The sequence below is a fragment of the Haliotis cracherodii genome, unplaced genomic scaffold, assembly GCF_022045235.1.
Source record: "Haliotis cracherodii isolate W230 unplaced genomic scaffold, xgHalCrac1.p SCAF_14, whole genome shotgun sequence".
NCBI lineage: Eukaryota > Metazoa > Mollusca > Gastropoda > Lepetellida > Haliotidae > Haliotis > Haliotis cracherodii.
The window spans coordinates 17324050-17342944 of record NW_027266269.1 but is presented as its reverse complement, the minus strand read 5'-3'; the positions used below and the strand labels follow the sequence as shown (position 1 = coordinate 17342944).

The following is an 18895-nucleotide window of genomic DNA, read 5'->3' as shown; positions in this document are numbered from 1 at the left end:
ACTTAATCTTTATTATCATGATTATAGTTATATAACACACATGTATGGTAGTTCGAAGAAATAAAATCTATGCTTGAGGCCAAGAGGAATACCTGCATCCTTCTGTCACATATCTTGTCTACGCTTTGTCTGTCTAAGTACGGATTGAATCGAGCCAGTTGTTGGTGTTAAGAAGCGATCAAGGAAGGTATTGATTTTTAAATGATAGAACCTGAGCTGAGATTGTGTTCTCACAGGCGAGTACTCCTGACCATCCATGCTGTGTCCACAAGAATACCACGAACCCTATGTTGTGATTGACTAGGTATTCCACATGACTGCTCTCACAACACAGGGCGTATATATGTCGTTTTGGTCCGACCGATTACTTTCTTCCAAGACTTTTTTACTTTTTCCGTAATTGCGAAACAGAACTTTCATGAAGGCTGTTGGGTTTTGCCTTCCGCTGTCATGCCCATTGATGATTGAGCTTATTTTGGAGTACGGATTTTTAAGTTTGACAAACTTTGATGGAACTGACAGACCAGCTGATGTTAGGTGTTTTTGTACAAGGCTTGAGTATGTCCTGGCAGAGGCTGTAGTCAGCAGCAGATTATTACACTGTTTTCCAGGCATCAAAAATAATATTTCAACATATTGAACTTACACTGGTATTTTTTATTTTATTTTTATTTTATTATTTATTTATTTTTTTACATTTTTGGGGGGTGGGGGAGGGGATATGTCATCAGTTATGTCCATTCTTCATGACCCTCCCAAACGACACCACAGAACTCCCCACTGGAATAAGTTTGACGGATAAAGACCTTTACAGCCAAAAGGGTTTCTGTTAGGTGTCACAGTTTGATGGAGTAATGACACAATAACTCTAGTTGTGTATCAGTTGTGCTTTAAACACTGTGTGAAAGTTGCTGTGTGTCAAAGAGCACGTGAAAGTTGTGTGTCAAGTAGCATGTGAAAGTTGTGTGTCAAACAGCATGTGAAAGTTGTGCGTCAAACAGCATGTGAAAGTATTGTATCAAACAGCATGTGAAAGTTGTGTGTCAAACAGCATGTGAAAGTTGTGTGTCAAACTGCATGTGAAAGGATTGTGTCAACCATCATGTGAAAGTTGTGTGTCAAGCAGAAAATGAAAGTTGTGTGTCAAACAGCATGTGAAAGTTGTGTGTTAAGCAGAAAATGAAAGTTGTGTGTCAAACAGAAAATGAAAGTTGTGTGTCAAACAGCATGTGAAAGTTGTGTGTCAAGCAGAAAATGGAAGTTGTATGTCAAACAGAATGTGAAAGTTGTGTGTCAAACAGCATGTGAAGGATGTGTGTCAAACAGCATGTGAAAGTTGTGTGTCAAACAGCATGTGAAAGTTGTGTGTCAAACAGAATGTGAAAGTTGTGTGTCAAACAGAATGTGAAAGTTGTGTGTCAAACAGAATGTGAAAGTTGTGTGTCAAACAGCATGTGAAAGTTGTGTGTCAAACAGCATGTGAAAGTTGTGTGTCAAGCAGCATGTGAAAGTTCTGTGTCAAGCAGCATGTGAAAGTTGTGTGTCAAGCAGCATGTGAAAGTTGTGCGTCAAGCAGCATGTGAAAGTTGTGTGTCAAGCAGCATGTGAAAGTTGTGTGTCAAGCAGCATGTGAAAGTTGTGTGTCAAGCAGCATATGAAAGTTGTGTGTCAAGCAGCATATGAAAGTTGTGTGTCAAACAGCATGTGAAAGTTGTGTGTCAAGCAGCTTGTGGAAGCTGTGTGTCTCAATGTTGTTTGTCTGGCCTGTGAATAAAACTCAGGCGTTTGCCTCATCAAATCTTGTCAGTAACTGATATACACAGCTATATTAAAAATTGTTATTGGCAAGATGAGAGAATTGAGTTTTGTGTGAGGTTTAATTTGAGATGGGAAGCTGAGCCAGGGCACAAACATGGTGGTCCTGTGTGTTGTGAGACTGGACTCGGTAGGCTGTGCAAGTGTACACTGTGCCTCTGTCCACAAGTTTGGCCCTGAATGGGATCGATTTCAAATCATGAATGCGTCTGCAATACATCTTATGCTGTGCTGGGGAAATCCGATTATACTACCTTCCTTTCTACTGATGTTGTTTACTGAGATGCTAGCGTCTCTCTCGCCACCTACTCACACACCAACAAAAAATCACAAATAATTGAGGCAATTCTGCCATTTCCACCTAAAGCTCCTCATGAATCAGCAGAATTTGAAAGTAAGTCTCGGGAGATTCAGAAGTTGTATTGTTTAGGGGGTTAGTAGCCACTCATGTCAATATGACTGAATCTTTGCATCATAGATCAGGCCTGGCCCAGGCAGGTTTTACTGTGCAATGAGGGAATCGGGGGACCCTATAAATAATATTCTCTTCAGACTTTATGTCAGACAAGTTCTAATGAAGGAAAAATGCTGTAATTGAATTTAACATATTCCTGCTGTGTCATTTAATCAAGTTTTAGTTGTGTTGAGTAGGGCGGTTACGATTCACTCGCGTATTCGATGAATTGTACAGTATACCTTCTTGAATTGAATTATTTATTCGTGGTCACTGGAATCGAATACGTACGATTTTTGGGAAAAGAGTGTTTTTTAACTCGTCAGTTACTTATCAAAGCGAGATATGTAAAATGGAATATAAACAAGCAAGCAGTAGCATAACTTTTGTCACTTTGTCAAGACCCCTAATGGTGCTGTCAACCAAAACATGAGGCTATAGTATAAGCGTCGCTGTTGCAATGTATTGCTTGTTTGCTTCACAAAAAATATCACAGAAATGATTCAACCTAAGCAATTACATGATGTACATTAATGTTTACACTGACACAATGTTTTTCCCCGATGCAAAGACAATACCTGAGCTGATTGATGTGAACACGTAACACCAGAAGTAACTTGTTATTGTATTCGTGAATAAATACTTGTATTCGTTACCCTATGTTCTTGATACGTATCATACTCGCCTCATAGTGTATTCGTTGCAGCCCTAGTGTTGAGATATTTCATTGTTTAATACACAAACCACTTAAAGCCAGCTGCGTGGAAGTGGCAGTAATCTCAGATGGAGGTTGCTAGTAAAGTTACAAAGAAATATATATACTCTAAACATGCTAAATGTTGGCATAGATCCGTTTTGGAAACATCACCAAAGAAAGTATAGTTGAATTTTATGTGTTGCAGGATTACCAGTAGTGTAAGTGACATGGTTCCCTGGCTCTGTCTTGTGATCTGACTGGGACATTATCATTGACTGTGTATGGTAGTGAACATGGCCCGCCATGTTTATCACAACATCACAAGACTTACAGACTTGATTCCATAGTATATTGACCAGGAAGAGAGATAAATCTTTGAAGTTGTTTGTCTTCCGACCTGAAGCTGAGTAGATGATGATTGTCCCCCAGCCAAATATAGTTTTGCACTGGACACAGCAACGGGCTCAGTCTTCCTGTCCTTCCATCCATCATGTTTTCTTTTCCAGAGTATCATTCATAAACCTCTAAATATTTCATGAAACTTTATTTACACATAAGGTGTGCACTGAACATTTTGTTGTATGGGGTAGGGTTCATTTTCGGAGCATCGGGCAAATGCTGAACTGTTTTTTTAGCTATTGAGGAGTTTTATAAATGTTTAGATTTTGCATTTCTAAGACAAAAACAAGTTGGTCTTCATTTTGTAAGCACATCATATATCATACATTGTACAATCCTGTTGGGATTTTGGGTTAAAAAAGGTCCCCAGCAACCTCAATGCTTGTTTTGAGAGGTGACAGATTGTGTGGTCAGGCTTGATTGATTGGTTGATTGGTTGATTGCGTGATGCCATACTCTGATAGTGTCTCATTATCTCATCATCTAAGAGGAGTGTTTATTTTAAAAAGCAAGAACAGCAACATACATCTTTCAAGGAATTGTTTGATTCGCTTTTTATCTATTGTATGGAATAGTGATATAGATAAAACAGAGATCTGGGTTATTTCATGCCATCCGCCTATTGTGAACTCATCAAGCAATTAAATTAGTTTCCCCAACTATCCCCCTATATATTTAAACTGCTTCAATTGGTTAATGGGCCTCCTGTTTAGTTGGCTTCATCCTCTTGTGTTACTCGTGTTGTTACTATATTGTCCTTCTGCTGTTATTAGTAACCCAGGCCACCCACCGCATGTTCAGCCCTCTACAAGTGATAGTTGTTACTATATTGTCCTTCTGCTGTTATTAGTAACCCAGGCCACCCACCGCATGTTCAGCCCTCTACAAGTGATAGTTGTTACTATATTGTCCTTCTGCTGTTATTAGTAACCCAGGCCACCCACCGCATGTTCAGCCCTCTACAAGTGATAGTTGTTACTATATTGTCCTTCTGCTGTTATTAGTAACCCAGGCCACCCACCGCATGTTCAGCCCTCTACAAGTGATAGTTGTTACTATATTGTCCTTCTGCTGTTATTAGTAACCCAGGCCACCCACCGCATGTTCAGCCCTCTACAAGTGATAGTTGTTACTATATTGTCCTTCTGCTGTTATTAGTAACCCAGGCCACCCACCGCATGTTCAGCCCTCTACAAGTGATAGTTGTTACTATATTGTCCTTCTGCTGTTATTAGTAACCCAGGCCACCCACCGCATGTTCAGCCCTCTACAAGTGATAGTTGTTACTATATTGTCCTTCTGCTGTTATTAGTAACCCAGGCCACCCACCGCATGTTCAGCCCTCTACAAGTGATAGTTGTTACTATATTGTCCTTCTGCTGTTATTAGTAACCCAGGCCACCCACCGCATGTTCAGCCCTCTACAAGTTATAGTTGTTACTATATTGTCCTTCTGCTGTTATTAGTAACCCAGGCCACCAACCGCATGTTCAGCCCTCTACAAGTGATAGTTGTTACTATATTGTCCTTCTGCTGTTATTAGTAACCCAGGCCACCCACCGCATGTTCAGCCCTCTACAAGTGATAGTTGTTACTATATTGTCCTTCTGCTGTTATTAGTAACCCAGGCCACCCACCGCATGTTCAGCCCTCTACAAGTGATAGTTGTTACTATATTGTCCTTCTGCTGTTATTAGTAACCCAGGCCACCCACCGCATGTTCAGCCCTCTACAAGTGATAGTTGTTACTATATTGTCCTTCTGCTGTTATTAGTAACCCAGGCCACCAACCGCATGTTCAGCCCTCTATAAGTGATAGTTGTTACTATATTGTCCTTCTGCTGTTATTAGTAACCCAGGCCACCCACCGCATGTTCAGCCCTCTACAAGTGATAGTTGTTACTATATTGTCCTTCTGCTGTTATTAGTAACCCAGGCCACCAACCGCATGTTCAGCCCTCTATAAGTGATAGTTGTTACTATATTGTCCTTCTGCTGTTATTAGTAACCCAGGCCACCCACCGCATGTTCAGCCCTCTACAAGTGATAGTTGTTACTATATTGTCCTTCTGCTGTTATTAGTAACCCAGGCCACCCACCGCATGTTCAGCCCTCTACAAGTGATAGTTGTTACTATATTGTCCTTCTGCTGTTATTAGTAACCCAGGCCACCCACCGCATGTTCAGCCCTCTACAAGTGATAGTTGTTACTATATTGTCCTTCTGCTGTTATTAGTAACCCAGGCCACCAACCGCATGTTCAGCCCTCTATAAGTGATAGTTGTTACTATATTGTCCTTCTGCTGTTATTAGTAACCCAGGCCACCCACCGCATGTTCAGCCCTCTACAAGTGATAGTTGTTACTATATTGTCCTTCTGCTGTTATTAGTAACCCAGGCCACCAACCGCATGTTCAGCCCTCTATAAGTGATAGTTGTTACTATATTGTCCTTCTGCTGTTATTAGTAACCCAGGCCACCCACCGCATGTTCAGCCCTCTACAAGTGATAGTTGTTACTATATTGTCCTTCTGCTGTTATTAGTAACCCAGGCCACCCACCGCATGTTCAGCCCTCTACAAGTGATAGTTGTTACTATATTGTCCTTCTGCTGTTATTAGTAACCCAGGCCACCCACCGCATGTTCAGCCCTCTACAAGTGATAGTTGTTACTATATTGTCCTTCTGCTGTTATTAGTAACCCAGGCCACCCACCGCATGTTCAGCCCTCTACAAGTGATAGTTGTTACTATATTGTCCTTCTGCTGTTATTAGTAACCCAGGCCACCCACCGCATGTTCAGCCCTCTACAAGTGATAGTTGTTATTATATTGTCCTTCTGCTGTTATTAGTAACCCAGGCCACCCACCGCATGTTCAGCCCTCTACAAGTGATAGTTGTTACTATATTGTCCTTCTGCTGTTATTAGTAACCCAGGCCACCCACCGCATGTTCAGCCCTCTACAAGTGATAGTTGTTACTATATTGTCCTTCTGCTGTTATTAGTAACCCAGGCCACCCACCGCATGTTCAGCCCTCTACAAGTGATAGTTGTTACTATATTGTCCTTCTGCTGTTGTTAGTAACCCAGGCCACCCACCGCATGTTCAGCCCTCTACAAGTGATAGTTGTTACTATATTGTCCTTCTGCTGTTATTAGTAACCCAGGCCACCCACCGCATGTTCAGCCCTCTACAAGTGATAGTTGTTACTATATTGTCCTTCTGCTGTTATAAATAACCCAGGCCACCCACCGCATGTTCAGCCCTCTACAAGTGATAGTTGTTACTATATTGTCCTTCTGCTGTTATTAGTAACCCAGGCCACCCACCGCATGTTCAGCCCTCTACAAGTGATAGTTGTTACTATATTGTCCTTCTGCTGTTATTAGTAACCCAGGCCACCCACCGCATGTTCAGCCCTCTACAAGTGATAGTTGTTATTATATTGTCCTTCTGCTGTTATTAGTAACCCAGGCCACCCACCGCATGTTCAGCCCTCTACAAGTGATAGTTGTTATTATATTGTCCTTCTGCTGTTATTAGTAACCCAGGCCACCCACCGCATGTTCAGCCCTCTACAAGTGATAGTTGTTACTATATTGTCCTTCTGCTGTTATTAGTAACCCAGGCCACCCACCGCATGTTCAGCCCTCTACAAGTGATAGTTGTTACTATATTGTCCTTCTGCTGTTATTAGTAACCCAGGCCACCCACCGCATGTTCAGCCCTCTACAAGTGATAGCTGTTACTATATTGTCCTTCTGCTGTTATTAGTAACCCAGGCCACCCACCGCATGTTCAGCCCTCTACAAGTTATAGTTGTTACTATATTGTCCTTCTGCTGTTATTAGTAACCCAGGCCACCCACCGCATGTTCAGCCCTCTACAAGTGATAGTTGTTACTATATTGTCCTTCTGCTGTTATTAGTAACCCAGGCCACCCACCGCATGTTCAGCCCTCTACAAGTGATAGTTGTTATTATATTGTCCTTCTGCTGTTATTAGTAACCCAGGCCACCCACCGCATGTTCAGCCCTCTACAAGTTATAGTTGTTACTATATTGTCCTTCTGCTGTTATTAGTAACCCAGGCCACCCACCGCATGTTCAGCCCTCTACAAGTGATAGTTGTTACTATATTGTCCTTCTGCTGTTATTAGTAACCCAGGCCACCCACCGCATGTTCAGCCCTCTACAAGTGATAGTTGTTACTATATTGTCCTTCTGCTGTTATTAGTAACCCAGGCCACCCACCGCATGTTCAGCCCTCTACAAGTGATAGTTGTTATTATATTGTCCTTCTGCTGTTATTAGTAACCCAGGCCACCCACCGCATGTTCAGCCCTCTACAAGTGATAGTTGTTACTATATTGTCCTTCTGCTGTTATTAGTAACCCAGGCCACCCACCGCATGTTCAGCCCTCTATAAGTGATAGTTGTTACTATATTGTCCTTCTGCTGTTATTAGTAACCCAGGCCACCCACCGCATGTTCAGCCCTCTACAAGTGATAGTTGTTATTATATTGTCCTTCTGCTGTTATTAGTAACCCAGGCCACCCACCGCATGTTCAGCCCTCTACAAGTGATAGTTGTCGTTATGGTTAATCCTTCGCCCACCACATATAATTCTGTACCATGTTCAATATTCAGTCTAGCTTGTCCATGGAATGAGATGATGAGAATCTATACTGAAATGTCGCTATTACAGTATAATATAGAAGTTGTTATCAATAAATTTTGGCTACTTTGTCATCGGTCAAATTCTTAGGAATGTCTATCAAACAACAGTGATTTAGAGTTTTGAAAATTTTATATATTACATTGTTATCAAATGAAAAGTTCTTTCTATTTTTAAAGTACCATTAGTAATTCACATTCTTGGTACGTATTTAAATCATTTATGGACTAGTGGGAATGCTTTGGTTCAGAACCATCTATCTTAATGTCAGTTGAAGTCACAAGTTTTAGGAATAACCTTTTCTGGTATAATAGGTAATTGACATACTTTTTGTGATTTCATGCACCTACTTTAAATGGAGATGGATATCAAAGACTTTGTCTTCTTGCTTGTATGGTAGTTCTGACAGAATGACCTTTATATTGGAGGCCATGTTTTCTGCAGTCAATGGTGCTGTCACACGTCCAGCTGGGCTGCAAGTCATTACTGTTGTACAGTCTGACTGGTCAGCGGTGCGGGCAAGGTCAAATTAGTTGTCAGTCAATTCTCTGAATACAGCGCCACCTATTGGCTGTCAACTTCATCTATTGATTGCATCGCAGGCCAGAGGAACTTCCTTCACACCTCTGGACAAATAGTTCTGATGTCATTTGATGGGGAGACAACTCATGTTACTTATAATATCATTGAAGAAAAATGAGGAGATAACTCATGTTCATGATGTCAGAAGAATTGACCCGATTGATGATCATGATATCAATTACTGGCTTGTCTGATCCAAACTCAATTATTTACAGACCTACAATCATATATCTGGAATATCTGAGTCCAGCATTAAAACAAACAAACAATAGCGTTGATAAACCTGATGGGGAGACAACGCACGTTACTTTTAATACCAATAGCAATTAAATGACTGGGAAGGTATGCATGTCTCATATCAGCCCTGCACTGATTATCCTCTTCCTAAAATATTTATTTTGTTCTTATTTTGTTTGCGATACATGTCACATTTTTTAAGAAAATTGATTTGAGTGTGACAGAGTGTGTTGTGTTTTGGATATTTCCATCGTAACAGCATGTGTCAACAGTCTACATACGTTCATTTCATTTGATGTTATAGTCATTAAATACATGTTGATAAATTCCCCTCTTTCTTTTTAGGGTCAGCAGATTGGACCTGTCTAGGATGGTGATATAAGTACAAGCTGATGTCTCAGAGTAAAACAGGTGAGCTTACAGTTGTCCTACAACATTTGAGCACTCACTATGGTTTTCTTCTAAATGTATGCCTGGTACATCATCGACCCATACACTGTGATATAACAACAGTTGACTCGTGAGGTGTTCGACCCATACACTGGGATATATCAACAGTTGACTCGTGAGGTGTTCGATCCGTTACCAGAGTTGACAGAGCTATACTGATACAGCGTACAGGGATTGTTTATGTTTGTATGCAAATAAGCTATAACTTCATTGCAATGTGATTGATAATGGCTCGTCATTTGGCAAAATGAAGGCATTATCAAGTTACAGTGGCCCTGCTTTTCCCGATAATGATCAGTTAGCTCTTAATATACTGTGATATACATAACAAAACCTACAGCCCTATAAGATGTATTCTACAAGTTATGTTCCATATTGTACAGGTATATGGGTCATTCTTTTAAAAAGGTAACATTTCGGGCCAAGGAAAAACAACAAAACTGAATTCCCTTTTGAAATGTTTTTATTGAGCAGATAAACAATATAACAATTACTGAATATAAACGTCAAGTGTGAAGGCTTAATAAGCCTTATTTTCAATTTTGCAGAAAATTAAATTTTGCATCAATGTACCAAATGTCTTGGCTGTTACCTTGCCTAAAATTCAGTTTTTGTCACCGAAAATAGATCTTAAATTAATTAACTTTTGGGTATGGTTGTTGTGTTTAGGCATAGTTGAAAGATCAACAACAATTAATTTTCATTTATTGGCATTACTAAATTATTAGACTGTAAATATGTGCATACTATGGAATTATATGCATAAAGATATATGATAAACCTGTCTACTGATTACGTTCAAAGGGGACTATCATTATTCTATAAGGAAAAGATAGTTATCACACTTTAAACTTTATTTGTTGAAATGTCTATTAAACACTGTATGCTGTTGCCTAAATATGTCTGCCCTGTCACATTTTTTAAGGTGGCAGCAGAGACAGTGACAGGAGAGACAAACCTTGCCATAATGCCAGCTTAGGGCAATGACTTCTCCCTTGTACTAAAAAAAGCACACTGGTTGAGCTCCACTCTGAGAGCCAAATATACTGATTAAGTTTTAAGATTTGAACAATTTCGGAATCCAAAATGCAGAGTAACAGTACAGACACCCACAAAAAGTACATGTCAAGAGATAACACTTACCAGTTATTTTTGAGAAACTTCAGCATGGTAAATTGCTTGAGGACATGGTGCCTTGATGGAACTGGAAGGAAGTGACCTGAGAAGACCTTAGCACTCCGATATACCAAGGGAGTGATTATTCTTTGTATTTGTGCTATCTTGTGACAGGACAGACACTATTACTTTGGACAAGATTACTGTTACCAAAAATAATGAATCCAGGTGGAAAATCAATAAGTTTTTTGGTGTTATATGCCATTCCTGATGTCATGCAACATAAGTCATCAGGGCTTTGGGAAGTATTTGTTCCAACTTGGAACTTCCAAGAGACTTTAGCACTGTTTAGATAATTTGAAAAAGTTTGATTTTGTATTCATTGGACAACCAATTTCTGCTCTTGTCTGCACACTTAACATATTGTACTGGCTAACATAAGGTTATAGCAGTTATTTTAGCAGAATATTGCATACAACCGACAAATATCTTTCATTGTCAAATAATCTGAAAACAGAATAATGAGTTATGTTCAAGAAAATATTACTTTTTTTTAGAGAATGACTGATATATTTCATGTTTATACCATACCAGTTGTTTGCCTCTATGCATGAGACCCATGAAGATCCGGGGTAGAATATGTCTTCAGCAACCCATGCTTGCCGTAAAAGGCGACTTATATGATTCTTGTCATAAGAGGCGACTAACGGGATCAGGTGGTCAGCCCTGCTGACTTGGTTGATGCATGTCATCGATCCCAATTGCATGGATCGATGCTCATGATGTCAATCACTGGATTGTCTGTTCCAGACTCGATTGTTTACAGACCGCCGTCATATAGCTAGAAAATTGCTGAGTGCGGCGATAAACAACAACAACAAAAAAAAACCAAATAAACAAAGCATGTAACGTTGAGGACAGTATGAGAAAGGTCCCACACCAATAACAATGTCTCACATTGTGACCAGACTTTGAGTTATTGCTGGTAACCAACAGTGTGACCTCGAATCCCATTGGGTAGCATGTGTGGTGGACCCTTTACCTAGCAGCGCCCCTTCTTCCCTCACTACATAAATTTAGTCACGGAAATACATCTCATTTGAAGATATGAGTCTACAAATTATGGTTAATTTTACCTTTAACTGAGGCAATCTGGACTTGCCTAATCATTCTAGACTTGAGTTGGATTAATTTCTTAATTGATTCTGTAGGGTCTTGGAGACAGACGAGTGTGAATGGTTTAGAGACCAAGCCCTGCTGGAAAGTGCCTACATAATTGTCATGTAGAACCCACAGTGTTGATTATATTGGGTCACACACTCAGTGGCCAATAATTCACCATAAATGGCCTCTGTACAGACACACCAGCCTCATCTCCTTAGTCCTGCCTTACTGCACCTCACAGTACTGTGTCCTAGTTCTGGCAGCATCAGGAAAAGTCCTGCCTTACTGCACCTTACAGTACTGTGTCCTAGTTCCGGCAGCATCAGGAAATGTCCTGCCTTACTGCACCTTACAGTACTGTGTCCTAGTTCTGGCAGCATCAGGAAATGTCCTGCCTTACTGCACCTCACAGTACTGTGTCCTAGTTCTGGCAGCATCACGAAATGTCCTGCCTTACTGCACCTTACATTACTGTGTCCTAGTTCTGGCAGCATCAGGAAAAGTCCTGCCTTACTGCACCTCACAGTACTGTGTCCTAGTTCTGGCAGCATCAGGAAAAGTCCTGCCTTACTGCACCTTACATTACTGTGTCCTAGTTCTGGCAGCATCAGGAAAAGTCCTGCCTTACTGCACCTTACAGTACTGTGTCCTAGTTCTGACAGCATCAGGAAATGTCCTGCCTTACTGCACCTTACAGTACTGTATCCTAGTTCTGACAGCATCAGGAAATGTCCTGCCTTACTGCACCTTACAGTACTGTGTCCTAGTTCCAGCAGCATCAGGAAATGTCCTGTGTTACTGCACCTTACAGTACTGTGTCCTAGTTGCGGCAGCATCAGGAAATGTCCTGCCTTATTGCACCTTACATTACTGTGTCCTAGTTCTGGCAGCATCAGGGAATGTCCTGCCTTACTGCACCTTACAGTACTGTGTCCTAGTTCTGGCAGCATCAGGGAATGTCCTGCCTTACTGCACCTTACAGTACTGTGTCCTAGTTCCGGCAGCATCAGGAAATGTCCTGCCTTACTGCACCTTACATTACTGTGTCCTAGTTCCCTCAGCATCAGGAAATGTCCTGCCTTACTGCACCTTACAGTACTGTGTCCTAGTTGCGGCAGCATCAGGAAATGTCCTGCCTTACTGCACCTTACAGTACTGTGTCCTAGTTCCCTCAGCATCAGGAAATGTCCTGCCTTACTGCACCTCACAGTACTGTGTCCTAGTTCTGGCAGCATCAGGAAATGTCTTGCCTTACAGCACCTCACATTACTGTGTCCTAGTTCTGGCAGCTACAGGAAATGTCCTGTGTGACTGCACCTTACAGTACTGTGTCCTAGTTGCGGCAGCATTAGGAAATGTCCTGCCTTACTGCACCTCACAGTACTGTGTCCTAGTTCTGGCAGCATCAGGAAATGTCCTGTGTGACTGCACCTCACAGTACTGTGTCCTAGTTCTGGCAGCATCAGGAAATGTCCTGCCTTACTGCACCTTACAGTACTGTGTCCTAGTTCTGGCAGCATCAGGAAATGTCTTGCCTTACTGCACCTCACATTACTGTGTCCTAACTCTGGCAGCTACAGGAAATGTCCTGTGTGACTGCACCTTACAGTACTGTGTCCTAGGTTGGGCAGAGTGAATGCTGCACAGCTAGAGGTGTACCTTCGTAACACTTCCACTGTAGGTTCAGCTCTTGTCCACAGTCTAGTGCTGGTACAATACATGTCCCTTTTGCCTTGAACCATGATGACAGAGACGAATTTGTCAATTGGTGTTCAGGGAACAGATGCCCCTAGCAGGCCCTGACTGACCCTGGTTGCTGTTTACCATGCACCACAGCAGCACTGTCACACATGGTGCAGTGTGAGCGCACGATTGGCTGAAAGATGCATTGGCATTTATGGTTGTTATGTCTTTGAATATCAAGGTCTTTGTATCCAGGTAACAAATTTTGACATTTTGATTTTTGATGAGATTGCAGGAGGACAAAGATTCATGATTGCATGTTTTAGCCAAAGACTTAGAGACAATGCTGAGGTGGCAATATTCTGTGAGCCGTGTCATACTTAGGACACTTGTGATTTTTATGTTTTCTTTTAGATTGTTGATTTCTCTCCATTTTTCCCAATGGGGTACTTTAGGGAAAATTACACTAAATAATGGAGATACAAACTGGAATCAAGACAGGCCAACAATGGTGGTAAGGAATAGTCCCCACTTTTTTGAGTTCATCACTATAGGTCTGTCTGCGCTAGTGTCACATCGTACCCTCCCCACTTCATCCAGTTTCAGTGAGTCAGTATCAGACTGCCACGATGTGATAAACTGGCTGCACTAGTGTCACATCGTACCCTCCCCACTTCATCTAGTCTCTGTGAGACAGTATCAGACTGCCACAATGTGATAGACTGGCTGCACTAGTGTCACATCGTACACTCCCCACTTCATCTAGTCTCAGTGAGTCAGTATCAGACTGCCACAATGTGATAGACTGGCTGCACTAGTGTCACATCGTACACTCCCCACTTCATCCAGTTTCAGTGAGTCAGTATCAGACTGCCACAATGTGATAGACTGGCTGCACTAGTGTCACATCGTACACTCCCCACTTCATCTAGTCTCAGTGAGTCAGTATCAGACTGCGATGTTGTGACCAATATCTACACTAGCATCAGCTAGTCCCCTCGCACATCGCACATTTATACAAAGTTGTGTGCCTGACACATCTCTGTGGCTCTTATTTCAACACAATCACTGTATATTCAATTGAATGTTGATTGTGGGGAAATACGAGATATGTGAATGAAGAACTAATGGATTCCAGCTCATTTAATTAAATTTTGTTTGTGTAGACACAAATTGAGAGTCCTTCATCGACAAACGTTGATACCTCCCAGACTGCCCATCAACGTCAGCAGCACACCAACAGCACATCTATATACAGGACGCGATTGTATGAGCATTGATCTGGAGGGAGGTATTGGCAGCCATGTATAGATGTGGCACGAGATATAGAGCCCTGTCATCACTCTATTACAACATGTGTATAGACACAACCCTATATTGTGTAGCTGTTCCAGTTGACTTGTGTACATTAATTTTTATTGTATTTCATAGCTGTTCCAGGGGGTATGTGGACATTACACAACACTGTGATACATAGCTGTTCCAGGGGGGTATGTGGATATTTCACAACACTGTGATACATAGCTGTTCCAGGGGGGTATGTGGACATTTCACAACACTGTGATACATAGCTGTTCCAGGGGGGTATGTGGACATTTCACAACACTGTAATACATAGCTGTTCCAGGGGGGTATGTGGACATTTCACAACATTGTCTGACATAGCTGTTTCAGGGTGGTATGTGAACATTACACAAAATTGTATGACATAGCTGTTTCAGGGTGGTATGTGGACATTACACAACATTGTATGACATAGCTTTTTCAGGGTGGTATGTGGACATTACACAACATTGTATGACATAGCTGTTTCAGGGTGGTATGTGAACATTACACAACACTGTGTGACATAGCTGTACCAGGGTGGTATGTGGACATTACACAACACTGTATGATATAGCTGTTCCTGGGTGGTATGTGGACATTACACAACACTGTATTACATAGCTGTTTCAGGGTGGTATGTGAACATTACACAACACTGTGATACATAGCTGTTTCAGGGTGGTATGTGAACATTACACAACACTGTGTGATATAGCTGTTCCAGGGTGGTATGTGGACATTACACAACACTGTGTGACATAGCTGTTCCAGGGTGGTATGTGAACATTACACAACACTGTGTGACATAGCTGTTTCAGGGTGGTATGTGAACATTACACAACACTGTGTGACATAGCTGTTTCAGGGTGGTATGTGAACATTACACAACACTGTGTGATATAGCTGTTCCAGGGTGGTATGTGAACATTACACAACACTTTCCGATATAGCTGTTCCAGGGTGGTATGTGGACATTACACAACACTGTGTGACATAGCTGTTTCAGGGTGGTATGTGAACATTACACAACACTGTGTGACATAGCTGTTCCAGGGTGGTATGTGGACATTACACAACACTGTGTGACATAGCTGTTCCAGGGTGATATGTGGACATTACACAACACTGTGTGACATAGCTGTTTCAGGGGGGTATGTGAACATTACACAACACTGTGTGACATAGCTGTTTCAGGGTGGTATGTGGACATTACACAAAACTGTGATACATAGCTGTTCCAGGGTGGTATGTGGACATTACACAACACTGTATTACATAGCTGTTTCAGGGTGGTATGTCTCACATTACACAACACTGTGTGACATAGCTGTTTCTGGGTGGTATGTATATATTTCACAACACTGTGATACATAGCTGTTCCAGGGGGGGTATGTGGACATTACACAACACTGTGTGACATAGCTGTTTCAGGGTGGTATGTGGACATTTCACAACACTGTGATACATAGCTGTTCCAGGGGGTATGTTGACATTTCACAAAATTGTCTGACATAGCTTTTTCAGGGTGGTATGTGGACATTACACAACATTGTATGACATTGCTGTTTCAGGGGGGTATGTTGACATTACACAACACTGTGTGACATAGCTGTTCCAGGGTGATATGTGGACATTACACAACACTGTGTGACATAGCTGTTCCAGGGGGGTATGTTGACATTACACAACACTGTGTGACATAGCTGTTTCAGGGTGGTATGTGGACATTTCACAACACTGTGATACATAGCTGTTCCAGGGGGGTATGTGGACATTTCACTACATTGTATTACCGTATATCGCTGTGTATAAGGCGAGTTTTTCGTACCTAAAATGAGGGGGCTAAGAAGGGGGGTCGTCTTATACACGGAGTCGAAGATCTCACATTTTTTTCCACTGGCGATGTCAACCGGCGTCCGATAGCCAGCCCAGCATTTGACAATAAAACTTCGCATTTCGTCCTAAATAACTGTTCAAATAACTATTTCCATACATAAACATGATTTGTATCTCTTTTCCTTGAATAAAGTTTAATAATTTCTGCAAATAAAGTTGAAATGACCCTCTCCTCGATGCAGATTGTCGAACCAGCTGACACGGTAAAACAATCAACATCCGTGAGTAGAGAGCCGGAAGTACCGGTAATCATTTGCATATTGCACATGTGACCTAACATGTGATAACCGGTGAAGCTGAAATCAATTCCCGCTGTTTTTACAGTTGTATTAACAAGTGTTGGAGACGGTGTGTACAAGTGATTGTGGAATAAAAACGCTGAATGTGAAGCAAACATAAGCCTAGTTAGTTACAACATAGTTAATTGGCAATTAAATTACTCACCATTGTCTCTTATATGTTATTACTTCATAAATGAATTTTATTTTACGGGCACCAATTTGGTGTCGTACCGTGTAAACACAAAATGGCGACGTGTGCCGGAGTTACACACGCGACCTATCATTGTAGAAAAAAAAACAACGCAAGATAAACATATTTTTATTGCATATATAAGGTTTGTGTGCGCACTTGTGATGTGTGCGAAATACGCATCAGTCGGAAAGCGCACATTCGATCTCCAAAGTAACTAACTAACTAATTTGTGATGTCCGTGTGCGAAATACGCTACAGTCGGCAAGAGCGCGTTAAATCTTCTACCGGTATATCAGTCAGACTTGTGATGTGTTTCATTCCAGGTCGCCTTATACAGGGAGTATAGGATTTTGGGTTGATTTTTAAGGCGTGTACAGGGGGGTCGTCTTATACGTGGGGTCGCCTTATACACAGCGATATATGGTACATAGCTGTTTCAGGGTAGTATGTGAACATTACACAACACTGTGTGACATAGCTGTTCCAGGGGGGTATGTGGACATTACACAACACTGTGTGACATAGCTGTTTCAGGGTGGTATGTGGACATTACACAACACTGTGTGACATAGTTATTCCAGGGTGGTATGTGTATTGCCAACAGTCATACATGGACAGTGCACCTATCATTCAACAGTAATGATGCAGGCCACAGCACTACATTGTCTGACATAGCTTTTTCAGGGTTGTATGTGGACATTACACAACATTGTATTACATAGCTGTTTCAGGGTAGTATGTGAACATTACACAACACTGTGTGACATAGCTGTTCCAGGGGGGTATGTTGACATTACACAACACTGTGTGACATAGCTGTTTCAGGGTGGTATGTGGACATTACACAACACTGTGTGACATAGCTGTTCCAGGGGGGTATGTGGACATTACACAACACTGTATGATATAGCTGTTCCAGGGTGGTATGTGAACATTACACAACACTGTGTGACATAGCTGTTTCAGGGTGGTATGTGGACATTACACAACACTGTGTGACATAGCTGTTTCAGGGTGGTATGTGGACATTACACAACACTGTGTGACATAGCTGTTTCAGGGTGGTATGTGAACATTACACAACACTGTGTGACATAGCTGTTCCAGGGGGGGTATGTGGACATTACACAACACTGTGTGACATAGCTGTTTCAGGGTGGTATGTGGACATTACACAACACTGTGTGACATAGCTGTTTCAGGGTGGTATGTGAACATTACACAACACTGTGTGACATAGCTGTTCCAGGGGGGGTATGTGGACATTACACAACACTGTGTGACACAGCTGTTTCAGGGTGGTATGTGGACATTACACAACACTGTGATACATAGCTGTTCCAGGGGGGTATGTGGACATTACACAACACTGTGATACATAGCTGTTTCAGGGTGGTATGTGAACATTACACAACACTGTGTGACATAGCTGTTTCAGGGTGGTATGTGGACATTACACAACACTGTGTGACATAGCTGTTTCAGGGTGGTATGTGGACATTACACAACACTGTGTGACATAGCTGTTTCAGGGTGGTATGTGGACATTACACAACACTGTGTGACATAGCTGTTTCAGGGTGGTATGTGGACATTACACAACACTGTGATACATAGCTGTTCCAGGGGGGTATGTGGACATTACACAACACTGTGTGACATAGCTGTTTCAGGGTGGTATGTGGACATTACACAACACTGTATGACATAGCTGTTCCAGGGGGGTATGTGGACATTACACAACACTGTGTGACATAGTTATTCCAGGGTGGTATGTGTATTGCCAACAGTCATACATGGACAGTGCACCTATCATTCAACAGTAATGATGCAGGCCACAGCACCAGATGTGTGAACATGTGCAGTGCTGATAACTGATGCCAAGTGAGTGATGACGGGATGAGAAGTATTGAATGATGGCT

General features: G+C 41.8%; 1 protein-coding gene across 5 annotated transcripts in view; it reads left to right on the top strand.

Moving 5' to 3' along the window:
* The window catches only part of LOC139461041 (sodium-dependent proline transporter-like), a 97784-nt gene that overhangs the window by 26945 nt on the left and 51944 nt on the right, over positions 1–18895 (top strand). For all 5 annotated transcript variants that reach the window (XR_011652868.1, XR_011652867.1, XR_011652866.1 and 2 more), the window contains exon 2: positions 9210–9275. The gene's annotated coding sequence lies outside the window, so the exon portion shown is untranslated. The remainder of the gene's footprint in view (positions 1–9209; positions 9276–18895) is intronic.